The sequence below is a fragment of the Corvus brachyrhynchos genome, unplaced genomic scaffold, assembly GCF_000691975.1.
Source record: "Corvus brachyrhynchos isolate BGI_N302 unplaced genomic scaffold, ASM69197v1 scaffold258, whole genome shotgun sequence".
Taxonomy (NCBI): Eukaryota; Metazoa; Chordata; class Aves; order Passeriformes; family Corvidae; genus Corvus; species Corvus brachyrhynchos.
In genome coordinates, this window is record NW_008240122.1 from 694,042 (window position 1) to 712,509 (window position 18,468).

General features: G+C 36.2%; 1 protein-coding gene across 4 annotated transcripts in view; it reads right to left on the reverse strand.

Moving 5' to 3' along the window:
- The window catches only part of SYT14 (synaptotagmin 14), a 76,822-nt gene extending 63,715 nt beyond the window's left edge, over positions 1-13,107 (reverse strand). For all 4 annotated transcript variants that reach the window (XM_008641691.2, XM_008641690.2, XM_017744840.1 and 1 more), the window contains exon 1: positions 13,060-13,107. The gene's annotated coding sequence lies outside the window, so the exon portion shown is untranslated. The remainder of the gene's footprint in view (positions 1-13,059) is intronic.
- Positions 13,108-18,468: the final 5,361 nt, after the last annotated feature.

The following is an 18,468-nucleotide window of genomic DNA, read 5'->3' on the forward strand; positions in this document are numbered from 1 at the left end:
TGCAAGACTCTATACACAACACCATAAATCCCATTTTTGGGGGTTGATTTTTTTTCTATTTAATAAAGATTTATGAAGTTTTATCAGATTTACAAATTCTGATTGCCATGATCTTGGCACTTCCCTTTAGGACTATAATGCTGCATGGTAACATCTTTAACTATGTAAAAAGGAATGGGATTAAAGAAAAGTTGGCAACAGACTCTGCATTCTCAGAGATGCAATACAAAAGGACAAGATGCACGAGTCCGAAATAACTACAAGAAAATGTAGAGATGAGGCGGGAAAAATCCAGAATGAGAGGAGTTTATCACTGGAACAGATTGCCTAGATCAGTTATAGAATCCAACTTCAATGTTATCCCTGCTTTGAGCAAGGGACTGAACTGCAAATTACTTTCCCAGGAGCCTTCCAAATGATATCATTCTCTTATTCGACATATGCCCTTTGTAAATCTGGGCACATACATCTATGTAGAAGTACTGACTGAGAAACACATGTAGTTCCACAACCTCCTCAGTTCGTTTTGCAGGATGGCAGGGAACATTTGTGTCTGTGGTGCTGTTCTTAAATTATTACACAGGTGTCTTTTAAATCTGACAAAGAAAGAAAGATCCAAAGAAACATGCCTTCCACCATGAAAAACAAATTGGACAGATTTGCACTTCTGTTTTGAGCTGGACATCCAGACCTATCTAAAACTGACAATTATTTTTGCTTCCCTTCTTACCTCTGAGCAGAAGAGATCATGTAACATTTTGCCTATACCACCCCTGAAAATTTTCCCATGAAAAGGAACTTGCCAACAACTTCAACTTGCCAACAACTTCAAATGAGACATCCTGCTACATCAAGAGGGGTAACAAGGTGAGAAAAGTGGATTTCTATTCTGGAACAGAGAGGAAAAGCAGCTAAATTTTTTTTAATTAATATTTTAATTATCATGAGCTTCAGCATGTGTCAGGCGTTCATTTATTGTTTGCCAGGTGTCTATTTACCATTTTCATGGAATCTTCCCACACACAGGAATACTCTGAGATTTGACAAAAGCCTCAGTTCATATATATTAATTTTTGACCTCAAAGCTTAACAGATGAAATCTCCCAAAGTTCTGCTGGCAGGAGTCATGCTCCCACCCCTTCCAACACTGCATATGGATAACTGAGAATGTCTGGGGCTATTGGAACAACACCAAATTTTCTCTGAATTATTTATCCTGACCCAAATGAGACTAGAGACTGGGCCCAGAGCAGAAAATCTTCATTCTTCAATAACTTCCAGCAGTAACACCTATCAAACACAGAGGCAGTGGCAGAAAAGGCAGCAAGAGGGAACTGTGATTCACCAGAACACAGGGACCAGCAGAAGTGAGAGTGCCATAGAAGGTGGCACAGGTTAATGATGATCAGGGAGGAAACCAGTGTGAAATATGAAGAAGGTGTGACACCAATATGGGGTCCACAGAACAAGTCAGAAAGTGATGAGAAGGCAAAAAAGAAGACAGATCAGAAGGCAGATAAATGCTCATGGGACCATCGAATGAACTATGAGAATGATTGCTTTATTATTGGAGCAGGCTGTCCTAAGCAACTTTGCCTGAATTCAGTGTCCAGACTGCTTTAAGCAGGAGATTTAACTGAATTCCAGTCATGGAATGATCTCAATAAAGGGCAGTAACAGTCTCCTTTTAACAGGATAGATTAATTGTACAACATCTTCAGGGAAAAACACTTTCCCATATGTCACATTTGATGTAGGTTTAAACTGCAACTCTTAAGTTTTTATTTATGCTTATATTGTTCACCAAACTGCTTTGATCTGTCAAAATATGCGCTTAAGGAAGTTAACCACAACCTAAAAGGAACTTGAAAACAATACTTTGGGGTTTTTTTCTCCACTACTTCCCGGATACTAAGTAGTTAAAAAAGGCACTGTCTGAAAGCCTTATAGTTCTCTATGGAAACACAGTATCTGATGACATTTTTCTGGAGTGAAAAAAGAAACATTGGCTGATACCTTACAAAAAGAATGAAACTTTAGCTGCAGCAGGACTAATTAATTATTTATGTAATTCAGTGTGAACACAGGACTTGAAAATTATATTTCTGTATCAATTTGCACTCATGTAAAGAGTCTTGGAATACTTGTTCACAGATTAGGTAAATTATCGAGCTGAAATCCTGTAATGTATTACCATTATAAAGCCAGGGAAAAAAAATGCACTTCAATTTTCCACATGAAATGTGTACAGATTCCCATCCATGAATACAGGTTTTATACATCACATTAATCCTTCAGTTAGTTTCTCACAGCTGAAGTGTCAAGCAGGTATACTTCACAGACAGAAAAAAAAAAATTCTTTTTTTGCATAAAAAATGCATCTATGCCACCTTCACCACCAAAATTATTTTGATTCAAAGCATACTGTCAAATTCTGATTTGTCTGGGCATTAACTGTACCATGGAAAGCATTTTAAAAACTCCCAGAGGTTCTCAGTGGTTTCTTCTACTATCGGAAACCAGAAAAAAAGCAGTATTTTCTCAAAGTCATACTTTAGGTTCAAATGTCCTACTTGTATAAGCTTCATAATTACTCTTGGTTCTTAAGAAAAACAACAATAAAATTTTGAATTTATGTTTGAAATTCATTATAATATAAGGCAGGTTTAGAAATACTAAAAAACCAAATGTCTTTCTACAAAGTTTCCAAGACTAATTGAATTGCTGGCTATGGAAGTGGCATAGAAAGTCAAAGTCATTACAGAAGTATTACATTAACATCACTTCAATTCCATTTTGTTGTTATCAACACTAGAATCAAAAGTATTAGAACACAAAAACTTACCATCTCTTCATCTTAAATATCAAATTAGCACCTCTTTCTCAAATAATAACTTCGCTGTTATGAAATAATTTTTTATTTCCAAAAAATGTTTCAAACTCTCCAAAAAATAATGGCTTCTTCAAATAAATATCACCAAAACAAAGAAAATCCTCAGAACTTTTAAAAATAGGAAACATTTTTTACTTTCAATTGAAAGGCATTTAATATCTTAGTATATATCTAGCCCCAACTGTATTTAATACCCAGTCGATTATTTTTTGAGTTTTCACACTCTACATCATACTACTCACTTAGCTAGCAATGTACAAAGCCACACTGTTATCTTAGTGATGTTTCAATTATTCATTTACAAATGCAATACTAGCTCTCTGTACACAAATTAAATAACTAGGGGGCATGATCCGAAAAATGCCAATTATTTTTAGGATCCTAGCACAAAAAACATTTGAAATTAAATATGTAAGCTTATTTTTATTTATAACTTGGGGTTTTGGGTTTTTTTACAACTTGATCTAAGATATTTTAGCCCTTTAAATTCTTTTAAATATACAGGACTGTTGGTTTGTATTTAGTCCTGAAGAAGAATGATTTACTGCTATTCATTTTTTACACCAGTACATCTTGACATTCCATGGAAATAATCTGAGCTGTCCAGCTCAAAGCATTTTCATCTGAGTGCCAAATGCTGCCTGTCACTTCTTTCCAACTTTGCCATTTGCACAAGAAATTAGCATATTTTTAGAAAGCTGAGCAGGTTACTGAACGAAACAACAAGATTTGTGCCTTGACTGCCTTTTTCCATGCTTGAATTATTTCTCTCCAAACAGGATGTATTTATTTCTCACAGATAACTCATGTCATAACAGAAAAAACCAAATGAATCCCTCCACACCTCCGTCTGCTCACAAGTGAATACTTTGGTCTGACTGATTACTCAACAGGAGTAGGGACTGTACTTTCATATGCGTCAAATTACATGTAATTTTTTTTTACTAATTACATAGGATTGTCTCTTCTCCAGAAGTGAGTAACTGAACTTGAAGGCTACCTAAGATTTTGTGCTCTTTCTAAAAAGCTTTTCTTTGACAATGGAAACTCAGTACACAACATTTCACAGCAATTTGTGAATTTGTACATAATTAGTATCTTTCTATTTGCTGGAGTAGTTGAAGCAGCAACAAGTGAATGCAACTTTTTTTACCTAAACAAAATGCTACACCTACAGGGCATAATAGTTAATCCACTGGTGCCTTAGAAGACTTAAAACATTAAGTTGTTGATTACCTGCACTGCTTCCCAAAACACTATATATGGCAGCATCACTATTAGAATGCTTTCCCATATAAAAAACAGAAGCAACTGTACCACAAAAATTGACTAGCTGATGCTGCTGCTAAAAATCAGAGACAATCAACCCTAAACATTTTATTGAACGCGTCAAAAGACAAAATTCCAAATATCTATCCTATGATTCCTGTTTCATTCTTTCTTCTATCTGCCATATAAAACACTGGAACTACGTAATTCCCTTCTACAAATTTACCTATTTTTCCATGTTTTGCCAAAACAGACATCAGGAAGTCTTTCAGCTCAACTTAAAACATACAATTACATCTCATGTATCAATGGTTTTAATTTTTTAGTTACATTTATGTTACATTAAAACTGAAACTTTTCTGTACAAAGATGCTGCCCCCTCCAATTCGAACTTGCATTTTGCCTTTCCTTATGCAGCACAGACTTCTTCCCTTGGCCCACTACTCATGGCTACATCTGGCAGCATACTATGCTAAATACATTTTATTCTGCCAGCTTTATGATGTTCCTTCCTCTGGATTTGTTGCTCCTGCATTGTGGGAAACAGAAAAACAGAAACTTCCACAGGCATTAATGAGTTTAATTTACAGCCCTGGAAAGAACTTGGATTAATGTAATGACAAAGCTATACATACTTTAAGCAGAAGAATTATAAACCTAGGTTTCTATAGTTGTAAGTAAGAAAATGTATTAGGTGATATGGTGAAGGGTTTTAAGTATAGTAATGTGATTTTATAGTTTAAGTTAAGAATTTAGATGTTCTCATAGAAGTGTATGTGTGTACGTGAGCTAGAAAGCCATTGGTTGTGAAACAGACACAATGCAGTAACAAGGATCAAAGGTGATAGGTTACAGAGTCAAAACAAAATTTCATGTTAATTGCTTATGGGACCAGAAAGATTTAAATGAGGATGTAACTCTGAAACTCGTGACTTTCTCCATTATGGTGACTTGTTACTAACTCACGGCCTTTGAGATTGATGCCTTGTTGATTTTCAAGTCATAAATCGTGATAATCATGACCATCCCATCTCTTGGCTAGTAAGGCACCAACAAAATAACAGTAACGACACTGCATCTTGCACTTTGTTGTACAGCAAGTTTACACAATCTCCAGTACAAATTACAAGCCCCTGCAACATGAGCTACCTGTACTTCAACATTTTAAGTATTCACATCCAGGATATAACCCTGAGTGACACAATTTCAAATGAGCGTGAACTTGAAATGACGACTCAATTCAATTTCAATGCAAAACTGAAAAGAGCATCACATTTCCTAAATAAGAAAATTATTAACAATTTCAGCAACATGCACCTCTCAGAAATTTTTTAAGACTGATAGAATGAAACAAGGATGAAAGTACTTATTTAACTTTCTATTTGGAATAACAATGCCCTTTAAATAGACCTTTCAAAGAAATACTGAGGAAAACACAAAACTTAAATTACCCGAAGTGATACATGATGCCACTTCTGGATTAATTTCTAAAAAGTGTCATCTTAGGCAAAAAATAAATGTGTTTGTTTACATGAAAAGTCTACTGGAACTAGTGTATCATGAAAGCTACACTGGTCTAACTCAATTGTCACTCCCATTCCAGTGGAAATTTATCAGAAATAATAGCAATTTCTTTTAACATTCAGTTTATGTCACTTCCCCCTGGCTGAGGGATAATATGCCCTGCTACAGAGACAAAGCAGGACTTCTTTTTCCCTTTGTTTTCTTAATATCTAATTACAAGGGCTAATAAGAACAATACATTTTAACATCTAGATCCCAGGAATCCTTACACACAGGAAGATATTCTAGAATGTGTTTTGATCTAAAAATTCAGTTTATTTTATTACGATCAATTAAATTACTTGACTAAATATTTACATCAAATAAGAGTTCATTTACTTCATAAAATGAATTCTAGAACCATAGAATATCCTGAGTTGGAAGGGACCCAAAAGGAACAAAGTTCAGTTCTTAGCCCCACATAGCGCCATCCCAAAGTGCAAATGCTCCTTGAGCTCTGCCAGGCTTCGTGCTGTGACCACTGCCCTGGGGAACCCGTGCCAGTGCCCAACCAGCCTCTGGGTGAAGAACCTTTTCCTGATATCCAACCTAAACCTCCCCTGACACAACTTCAGGCCATTCCCTCGAGTCCTGTCACTGGGCACCACAGAGAAGAGATCAGTTCCTGCCCCTCCTCTTCCCCTCACAAGGAAGTTGCAGACTGCAGTGAGGTCTTCCCTCAGTCTCCTCTTCTCCAGGCTGGACAGACCAAGTGACCTCAGCCACTTCAAACTCACAATTTATGATAAAACCAGCTTGGTTCATTAAGTGAACTAACCACACACATAACTGAAGAAAAATACTTGTGGCAGCTCTAGTACTGCCTCTACAGATTGTCTTTTCCAGGATTCTCTTCCCTTTCTTTTAAAATACCATGCTGAAACTGTCTTTCGGTGATAAATTTAATTACAGAAAAAGGAGGACCCTTCGTTCCAAAAAATCACTGATCTAAGAAAGAATTTAGGAATAACTGAAGCCATAGTCTGAGATGGAGATTTAAACTTTTGACAGAAATCTTTTAATTCCTAAATCCTTATGTGCTGAAAAAGTTGTCAGCCTGCCATCCCTGCTGATTTACCAGTCCCTCAATGCCTTTTCTCTCTTACACAGAATTCATCTCTGATTAAGTAGTATCTCACAACAGAAATCTCTGAAAAGAAACAGCGAAGGAAGCATCACATTTGCCACTTGGAATAGACACTGATCATGGAATCATCTTGATTACCTCCAAATCCCAATAATCTGTTGCAATTACATAGCATATTACATGACTATTATCCACACAGTGGGTAAGAGAACAGCAGTGATTATAATTTTTTTAATGGTATTCTCAAATAATCCTCCCAAAGCAAAGGTATTAAAGACCCACAGGGGTCTAGAGGCTTGCGGTTTAAAAGTTCATACCCATTACAAAGTAGCTCTCCACTACAGAGAAAGAAAAATAATCTATGTTAAAAAAAATACTTTAAAACCTCGTTTTTCCCTATCAGACACTACAATTAACAACAAAGCATGAGACAATCCATGTAATCCAACAGCAATTAACCAGGATATACAGCAAAGTACTGCGTGGTAAAAATGATTAAATGAACATGAGAACTTGAGCGAAGGCCAGGGTTTGGATATAGCAAAGTTCTTACACAAAACTTGCCACAAAAGAAAAGATACTGCCATAGTTGGAATTAAGTGCTGCTTTCCAGAAGAGCACTTTCCCCAGTAGCTGCTGCTTTCCAGAAGACTCCAAGGAGAACACACAAAAATAATATTCTGTTTTCTGTATGGGCATCAGTAAGCTTTGTATTTATACTTTTAATACTTTGTATTAAATTTTCTCTAATCCAAAATGTGTACATACAGATTACTTTTCCAACAGAGTGCAAAATTCAGTATGTATTCTGGTGGTGTTAATCTTAACATTATTACTTTTTTTTTTTTTAACATGTAGAAATACTTCTAAGTATCTCCCAAGTCTATGAAGTTTAGTATTCACGGGATACAACATTTTGTCAAGCCTTGAAAAAAAAAGTATTAATTACTATGTTCTTCATATTTTATAAAAATAGCTTTAATTGTTTATACTTTCCTAATGAGGAGTTTTTATTCCTCTTTGTAATAAGAGGAAGTGCACTTTACTTTGTACTGCCCAAATCTGAACCCCTAAATAAGTATAGAAACAACATATACTTGCATTTTACATTCATTTCAGGTTATCTAATTTAAAGAAATTTGCTACCATCTCTGGCATCCTGATGAAGAACAAGTAGTTCTACCAACTGGATGACAGCAGGGAGAAAGGGGAAAATTATTTTATTTCTTTTTCGGAGGCAGTTACTTAGTGTAGACTATCACAAATAGTGTAAGATAACTTGAGTATCAGATGCAGTTGACTTTCAACATAATAATGTTTCTACTGTAAAATGAAACTAATGAATAAATGTTACTTTTTTCCATTTGGATTAAATGTAGTTGGCAGCTTAACATTCAGACACATGCAAATGGATAAGGATAGTTGACCAGAACATTAAAGAGGAGTAGTTCTACTTAAAACATACTTCTGACAAAGCAAAAATTCACACCTTCTTATCTTTTCAAAATTATTATTACCAATGACATTTTTCATTGTCAGATGAAGACATTGTCTTTTTGCAAATTCTCTTTTACATATTAAAGAGAGCACTTCTGTTCCATTATTAGTCACAAAGTCGGTTTGCTGAATAATTTCCTTTGTTTGCAAGACTGCCACAACAATAGAAAGAAAGGAACATCTTGCAAAAGAAAAAAAGGGCTTAAAAATAATTTTTAAACATCAGTGCAACTCAGCCCTTACTCGGATACTCAATCTACATTTCCATGAATTAAACACAAAACACACTGCTGAGTTGGAAGTATCACTTTGCACTACTTCAAAAATAAACAAGTGAAAAATGCTGGGTGAAAGAGACCTAAAAATAATATAGCCATATATTTTCTCCTTTAATGTCACTTACATGTCAAACAGTGAATACACAGCAGAATGTATTAAAGAGGAGTTTCTTCAGTTATAGCTCAATATCGTAAACACTCATCAGAAATCTGTCTTGTTTGTACAAACAGAACCTGAAACAGCCTTAATTAAAACATTACCAAATCTAACAACAGCTAATTCCAAGTTAGACTTGCAGCTGCACTACACAGCTAAAAAAGATACGTTTTTTTCAAGTCTGACCTCAAGTTCCCTGAGCTCTTTTATGTCCATAGCAAATAACCAAAGGAACAACTTAACACAAACCTCTGGACCCCCTCAAAAACAGCTGGATACTAGGAAGATACCCAGCAAAAACACGAACTGCTAGCTGAGTAGTTTCAGAAAAACTCCTGTCACCTTCTGCTGTCAAAAACAAAGCAGGACTCTTTTTTTCCCTAGCCAGGCCTTCAATTTGTACTGTCAGACACTGAATAAGTGTGTGTACACAAACTTGCATTAAATAATAGAACTAAACAAGAAGTTAATTTATAATAAAAGCAAGAATCTATTTTTCCTTTTTTCCAGATTTCAACAATGTGTAAATATAAAACTGCACAAACAGTTCAACTACTTAACTATGTTAAACATAGCAGACAAAAATTTCAGTGCTTCCCTAATAGCTGATCATACATATTTAAAGTTCTTTTTGATAGCTGGGAAGTGACTTGTTCAGTATTTTTTAGCTATTAGATGTTATATAACAGCCACAAAATACTCACATTTTCAGGACACACACTCCCTATATTTATGCATTTAGAAGAAGCCTCTTTAAAAATACGTAAGAATTAGTTTTAAAGCTTTTCCAGAAAAGCCTATCAGTCTCCTAACTCCTGATCAGCTCTTTGCAGATTCTTCTCAAAAATGTATGAATCTGTTAAAAGGAAATCAAATAACAAAACCCTATAAAAGTAACACAATCCTTCTTGTGCAGCCTAGGAGGGGACCCACCACCATCTCTCTTGGGCAACTACAAAACTGAAACAACATTAATGTCACACGGGAGGAGGCCTGTGCCAGACAGTGCTACATCTTTGGGTAGCAAATCTGAGTCCTGTATCGATACCATATTGGGATCACATTCCCAGTAGAACTGATATAATCTCAGTTATTCAATGAACATTATAACCGGTACTTGCAAACCTTTGAGTCTATGGTTTTAACTAATCTGAGAAATACAAAACCTAAAAAAACATGGAAAGTGAGGTTTCAAGTTATTTTCATTTTTACAGCTGAATAATCTTAGAGCAGACAATTGCTTTTTAAGGCTTCAGTTTTGCTTTTACAGCTATGCCTTCAACTACAGCTAAGAAGTTTTCAGTATGTTATTTGAGCTAAATGATGTAGTCACACACAGCTTTGAAGACCTTTCTGGTCCCTTTACACATGTCATCATCTCACACTCCAAGGTTCCTATTTTCCTAGCAAAAAAATGAAAGGACAGGCAACAAAAAGACAATTTAAGAATGTGTTACTTTGCTAACTAGAAAGAAAAATTAACCACCAGCAACAGTTGTCCTTCAAGTCATATTATCCCCATATAAATTGTAATTACATTCCATCACTTGAAACCGGAAAGTTTTCCCATGTATTATTCATAGAAAACACATGCTTGCTTGCATGCTTACTTTTCCCTTTTCCCTATTCAGTACAGGAAAAACAAGATGGAACATTGCTGTTTATCCTGTTAGTTGCTTCTCAACAACCATGTATTTGGAAGGACTGTAAGAAAGCTGGACAGACAAGCAAAGCACAAGTGTACACTGGAAGAACTCCAGTTACTTAATGCAGACTCTTTACTACTAATGTTTCTTTCAGGGGTTCCACATGGGCACTCCAACTCCAGTCACAGGGCAGTCACAGTTACCTACCACCCCTGGCAGAAAGCACAAGAGGCTTTCAGGCAAATAGCAAATAGAGAACCATTTTGTCAAACACCACATGCTCTCAAAGCTTCACAGACAATATTTGATGTAAATGAGGGAGTGGATGAATGCCAGGAGTGCTGGAGTGTACTCTCCTGGTGCCACAGTCACACAGACACCAGAGTAAAAGGAGAAGGGCACCCTGCAACCTTACCCAGCACCAGACAAGACTGAAGGGAATTACCCATGTGTCAATGTGAACACTTAATCTGTCCCTTCAACTTCTGCAGTGAGCTCACAGATGAGAAAACAGCTTGGCTTTCAGGGCACAGCCAAGAGATGGGAAACTCCATCCTGTATAAGCTTGACATGAGCACTCAATGATATTAAGGAGAAAGCTGGAAGGTCTGATTTGACCAGCTCGAGACTGCTGGCAGCCAGGAATTCTCAGCTTGGAAATGCCTTCCTATTCTGAGGATGTCAGTAGAGATCTCGAGTCTGCACTCTCATCCTGGCAAGCAAGCAGGGCTGGACAGCTGGCAAATAAAATAATCCTTAGGAGCCTGGCCTTGGTCAGACAATAAAAGCATCTTGAATGTGCATCAGATGATGTAAAGTCTTAGATAAAGTAACTAAAACTCTACATGACTGGAAGATTTGCAGTACAATGGCAGGCATCTTCTGCTTTAAAGGTACACATCGAGTAGGGAGCAAAGACAGACAAGAATGAACCAAACCCATGCGCTACAAGGAGAAATTTATCGGTAACATAGGGACACACAAGGTTAGACTATACATGGAAACTCACGTGAACTAAAAAGGAACCCAACATAATGCAAGTATAAACGGCACTAAGAGGATATTTCTCTTTTAATCACACTCACCCTTAGGCTAATTTATGACCACCAAAGCTAAAACACAGGTTCCACGCTACTGTTATTTAATTTACTGTATCAATGGCTAACAGAGTTCAGAATTCAATGCTCAAATATAACACAGAATCTTAAAAGCAAAACAACAAAAACATCTTTTCAATTTAACTTTCCAGCAATTAACATTAAAACCATACAGCACTGCCTCCAAGAATGCAGAAAAATTGTTTTTCCTAAAATCAGTACAGCATCCTAAAATAAATAAGGATTAGCAAGATTAACAGCTTTTGAAACTTTATCAGAAGGCTTTCTGAAATTCCAACGAGTTTCACAATTCAGAAAGATAAACAGGACCTATTACAGAGGGAATACAGAGCACTGTATGTGCAAACTTATCCATCAATGGAAAAACAGAGACAGAAATAAAAAGAAAAAATTCACCTCCCCTCCAAAATGAGAAAGAATTTTAAAAAAAGGAAGATCTAAATGATTCAGAGTTTAGAAAAGTGGAAAAAATCTTAATTACGGTACTGTCAAACCACATACAACACTCAATAATTCTTTAAATAGCTATTTGAAAAAAATAACTTGTGATCATAAAGCTATTTCGACCTTAACTGGTAGACTTAATTCTGAGGTTAGGCAATATTAAATAAATGTTTCAATAAACACAAATGATTTTACCAAAATGTCTCAGTGAATGCAATGGAAACTAAGAAGACAAACAAAATTTCTTCCCACAGAGTATGATGTGGTTTGACAATACTATTAAGCCAGTCTAACACTAAGTTGTTGTCAAAACTGTCTTGCAGCCTTACTCCTCTCCCACCACACTTTCCTACTCCTTCCCTTTGAAAGCACTGAGACTCTTCTGACCTAACCAAGACTCAATTCAAGGGACTAATCCTTGAAGAAACTATTTTGTTTTTATTAACTTTCAGATGAGAAGACAGAGGTTCAACAGCAATGCTGGAGGAAGCAGCATAGGGCTGCCAAAAGGAACAGAAAACAGAACTGTATCCAGTCTTTAAAACAGCTGAGCTGTTCTGTCGAGCTCCAACTTCAGCCACTGTAGCTCAGCTTTAAGCTGTACCAGCCCTCTCCGGAGCACAGCTCTGCTCTGTGCTCTGTCAGTTGCTCGTCTCACTATTGTTACAGCTGTTTTCAAAGAAGTTTGAGTCATTAGGATCTCACCTGGAATCAGAGGCAGAGATTGCCTGTTCATTACATCAGTTTTTTTAAACATCCTCACAACTTTCTATTGCTACTAAAAATTATATAATCCTAGAAAATGTCTCATTGGATAAAGCAAAGATCAAAGTTTTTGTGGTTACCCATCGCAGCTGAACAACATTAACAAATTCCATGTAACTTCGTGAATATTGGAGGAACACGTTTTTCCCTCTTGTGAAAAATCAAGTTTTATTTTATAATTTCACTATTTTTTCCTATTGACATTGTCAGCATCAAAGGATTCTGCAACACAAAGATGCAACACTAAGATCCACAAAAGGTCAGATCATAACACTGGGCAGGAGATTTCTCACCAGGACTATTCACAAGCTGAGGAGTTCACTTTCACAAATCATTGCTTACCTTTTCTAATGCAGATCAGTTCATGTACACCACAAGTTCGTTCTCCACCTGTGAGGAAATACATCATTAGAAAACAGTAACAAATAAAATGGATTTTGTTTCTTAATAAGGTTTATAAACAGTGTAAAAGAAAGTTCCAAAATTCCTTCATTTAATAAAAATGCAGAAGATTGACTCAACAGATTTTCAAATTATACATTAAATCCTTTGGAGAAAACAATAAATGTACCTTTGGCTTAATATTGCTAATGGTGGTACAGTTTGAAGAGCTTTATACTGACTTTATACAGATAAAATTACAAAAGCAAGCACCTTAACTGAAGCCACAGCAATGTTTCCCACGTATAAAACAAAATTTCCTGTTTGGAGGGAACTACCCTATAGAATGCTATCTACAGAAGAATTGTCAAAATATCAAAAATATTTGCAATATAAAGAATGCCAAAATAATATTATGATTACCCACCATGGTAAAAAAAAACAAAACAAAACCAAAAACAAACAAACAAACACAACAAAAAAAACCCTATTAACAAAGGCTTGGTTTGCCTAGAATTTCTCCTTTAGATATTTTTTAAATTTAAAAAATCAGCTGTATAGAACTTTAGATATTTATTATTTATTATAATTAGATAGATATTTATTCGAGAATAATAAAATTGTTGCTAGAAATACTACATTTTTGTTTACAGTTTAATGTTGGGATTACTGCTCGTAAACAAAATACTAACACATAATATCTAAACTAAAAAATATTCTGGAATTATATGCCCCGTGATCAAACCTTAAAATTCCAAATTACATCATGCTATGGCTTCTCTTAAGTACACCCTAACCCACTCAGCCTTTTTCCACTGACAACAAAGGAGTGCATGGATGTGAATACAGAATTGAGGGGAGCTGCCTGGGTTTTCATACCCAGTTCTCTGCAATCTCATGAAAATACAAAACAGGGTTCCAAAGCCTCACAAAACACCTATTTTGCATGTATTACTCACTCCTGGGCTCCAAACACTTCAAAACGTACTAAAACAAGCTTTAGGTAACAAAATTCTTCCCATCTCAAAAATATGGAAATACATTATATAGCACTTATTACTCTCCTGCATTCCATAATAAATTAATTATGACATACAATACAGCATGTAATGATATCAAACAATACTTAAAACTCTTAACTGGTAACACTACCAGATGGTGCTGTAAAGCTTTAAGAAAATATCTGTATTTCTACTTAAATTTACACTTTAAAGAAATAACTGTAGGAAATCCATATATTGGAGGGAGAAAGGATAAAAGGGATCAAATAAATGGAATAAAACATAACTCTTCTAAAAAAAAATTAAATGTCTGTGAAAGTAAAAAGAATCCTCATTTTATGTCAACATACTCAGAAATATGAAATACAAGCTTCAAATATACTCTTGAATGGGAAATCAAGTACCAGTGAGTCTGAGGAAACCAGGAGTTTTGTGGAGTCATCACCCTTACAAAATCCAGTTGTAATAGCAATATAATTCCCTCTTTTCAGTGCATTTTAGAAGCTGGGCAAAATCATTTTCATTCAGAAAGCATTTTGGAAGGAAAACATAAGAAAACTAAATTAAAAATATAATCCGCTTTTAAAATAACAGGGCATTAAAAACAAACAAACAAACCCCAAAACCAGACAGAGGGGGAAGATTGCAATCTTCTTTAAAGTCATTGCAATCATCTTCAGGGTATAAAAGACAAACCAGAAGAGTGGCTGAAAGCCTTATCCCTAGAATTTTTCCCCTGTTAGTTTTAAATTCAGCAGTGAAGAAAAAATAAAAATTACAGATGCCAGACAGTTAAAAATAAAGATCTCATATTTGTGAGGAAACAACAGAGAGCAACTCTATTGGAAAGACCTGAAATTTTATCCTCAATTGACCTGGACAGATTCTTCTTTTCCCCTGTGGTCCTCAAAACTGTGGAACTAATACATTATTCACACCTTGCTTTTATTCATGGATTAACAGATAAACCCAAGTTTTTCCATGTTTCCAACTCCCAAGAATTCTCTCAGCTTTTAATAAACTAGTTACTGAAAGAAACCAAATTGAAAATATGGAAATATTTTGCATGACAGCAAGATGCCAACCATTAATTTAGCATTTCAGTCTGAAAATAGTGGGTTTGTGTTGGTTAGCCCATAAATCCCAACGGTTCAGAGGCATGACACATTTAAATGTTATTCTTTAAATACTATTTTTAGGTAATTTATCATAGTATAGTGTTAGTTCACTAACAATGTTATGGTTAATTAAAATTTAAGCTCGATTTAGACACAAATTATTATTAGTTCCATTTCATCTTGACTATGAACATGATCTCCTACTTAAGATTTTAAGGTTTTAAGTGAGTTTGCATATAAAACTACATCATACTCTGTCCAAAATGTAATCTAAGAACAGAAACAAACCCACTTGGGTACAAAGAGCTTTTCATAATATCAGACAATGGAAGTAAAATGAAAAATAATGAAAGATCAAGTAATTTTAGAACTGCACATTCAACAAACCATTTTCATTTTCTTGAGCAAGAACCACCTAGTGGTCCTAAAAATCTAAGTCACTCAAACATTTAACACAAACAGAATGGCCAGATGTTTTCCAGAGGCAGCTGAAACATCTGACGAAGTTTAATTTTCTCAGTTTAGGACAAAGGTTTTGTCCTAAACTGAGAAAACTGAAGTCTCTATTTGCCAAGATGACTAAGGCAGCAAAAAGATGAAAACATGTACATCAAAGAAGATGAATGCTGAATTTTGTATTAACTGAAAATTTTGTGTCTTTCTAAACTAGTACAACTCAAAATTCAAAGTTCTACTGTAGTAGGAGTTTAGCTGGAACTTCACCACCAGATGCCGACAACAATTGTCTAGGAAACGTAGCACAGGCATTACCATAGAGTGATTTAGGTTGGGAATCAATGACATCTGGTGCTCTCAAAGACTTCAGAGCAGGAACAGGACCAGCATTACAGGAAGTTCCTCCGAGCCTCAACCAACCACATCCTGCAACGACCACAACTCCGAGACCTCTCCGGGCACCAGTGGTCCTCAGGGGGAAGGTGTCACCCCTGTCACTGCGAGCACTTCTAGAACCTTAGAGCCAGCCAGGACTCCCCTTGATGTAGCTCCCACCCACTGCCACACATGCTTTCACTGGGCAGCTTAAGAACCCATCTCCACCTCTCAGACCCCCTTGTACAGTGAAAAGCTGCTGTAAGAGTGCCGGTCAGGTCTCCCCAGACTACACAAATGTATTTCCTAAGCCTCTCCTAATGTGCCAGGTACTCTAAGTTCCCTCCCAGCTTAGTGGCACTCTTCTGAGGTCTCCCCAGCTTGTCAGCCTCTCATACTGGATTCACACAGCTGGATACAGGCCACAGACACGTGGCTGGTCTGTGTTCAGCTTGCTGTTCACCAGGATCCTCAGGGGCTTTTGTTCAGAGGTACTCCTGGCCAGCCTGCCTGCAGTTGGTAGCACAGGGCTTGGACTTCATCTGTCCTTGTGGAAGTTTCTGAGGTTCCTTCAGCCCACTCTGAGCTTGCTGAGCACGCAGGTAGCAGCCCTTCCCTCCAGCTTATTAACTACTCCCTCCCTGGCATCATCCATAAACTCAGCCACCAACAAACATGGCACACAGTCCCAGTTCCAGCAGCAAAAATGTGATGCAACTTAGGCTGGTGCGTATAAAATCCATTATTCTTCAGTTCATCAACAAAGCCATGTTCGTAGCTGCAGCAGAACATTATACTGTATCACAAAAGCCTTTTGTCAGCGGGTATAATTTTTCAGATGCACTTTTTACATGAAAAATTACTTTCCTTGGACCACATTCAACCAACGTTTTCTTAACATTTTATTCAACAATAGACAACTATTTTTTCCCTTGGCAAACCCACGACATTCCAATGCAGAACGACAACACTGAGCAGGTTGAGTAGCAGGAACAGGGTGCTACAATGTAGAAACATAAAATAGGATACAAGTGATAAAGCCTAACACAATGCTAATGTTACCACGTGTAAGCATGAGGAAACACTACTGCTTCTGCTAGGAATGCAAGAGACTCAGGAAACCCACTCTTATGCTAAGCGTTTCATACGACATGCTACAAATTTATTTTAAAAGACAACTATGATGAAAGACTTCTGGGTCCCATATACCAACTAATCTACTTTAAAAACTGCCTCACACCATGAACTGAATACAAGGAAGAATGTGGGTTTAGATGATCAGACAGCTAACTGTAATGGAAAATAAACAAAGCTGAAGACTTTTGTGCAACAGCAACTCTACAGCTGCCATCAGTGTTTTTCCCTGAAGAGGTTACATACAATCATTAGCCCATCCTAGCCCATGGTGTAAAATCACCTCTGCATTCCTTTAGCATCCATTTTTACAAGTTTAGTCTACAGATAACAGTGCATATGTAGAAATGGAAATGTTTAAAGTTGAATGCTTAGAACTAGTCAAAAAGCAAACTAAAAAGCAAAGAACATCTGAATTTATAAGGAAAGAGACAGCAAGCTAAAAAGATATATTTGCTATTTTATATACTTATTTATATGTCTACATCTTTTACGTTTTGTGCCATTTTGGTCTCCTCTTGATCCCACAACCTCCAAGAATAAAATAGAATCACAGAAGACACAGAGAAAGAAAAAAAAAAGCCAATGAAAGTGGTTAAAACACAAAAGGTTTCTCTATGAGGGGTGACTTAATAGACTAAGACACTTGGACCTGAAAAAAACCCAACAGATGGTGGATGTAAACAGGTGAATATAGAACAATTATTCACTGTCTAACACACTAATAAGAGAAATAACTATCAGACTAAATTATCAGCAGACATGTCCAAGACCAGAAGTTTTCAAGAGTAAAAGTAAGAAATTTATGTTCTGATTTTATAATACAAACTCCTACTGTAAAGACTGTATTCCTTACTAGCACCATTTAAAAAGACCCCTATCTAGTAATTTATTACCCTAAGGATACATCATCTACCTGTCCTAAGAATATTCTGGGTTTTGTTATCCAACCATAAAAGTAGTGACAAACATTAGTACATTTTTTCAGGGGAAATAATTTCTTTTTAATTATATTTGTAATCGACAGAACCAATGACACTGATCAATGAAGTAGCAGTGACAGTTGATCAAGAACAGCATAGCCATTTCTGTTTCTCAAACAAGTTTTGCACCCAATCCTACCCACACTGGAATAAATGGAAGCATCTATGTGGACTGAAAGTAGCCAAAAAGAGATGGATTTTCTAAGCTAAGCCATAAAGTAGAGAGGTTATTTGGGACCTTCTCCCCTCATCATGAAAATAATACTAACTCTGCTTCCAGAATGACCAGAAACTTCCCTTTCC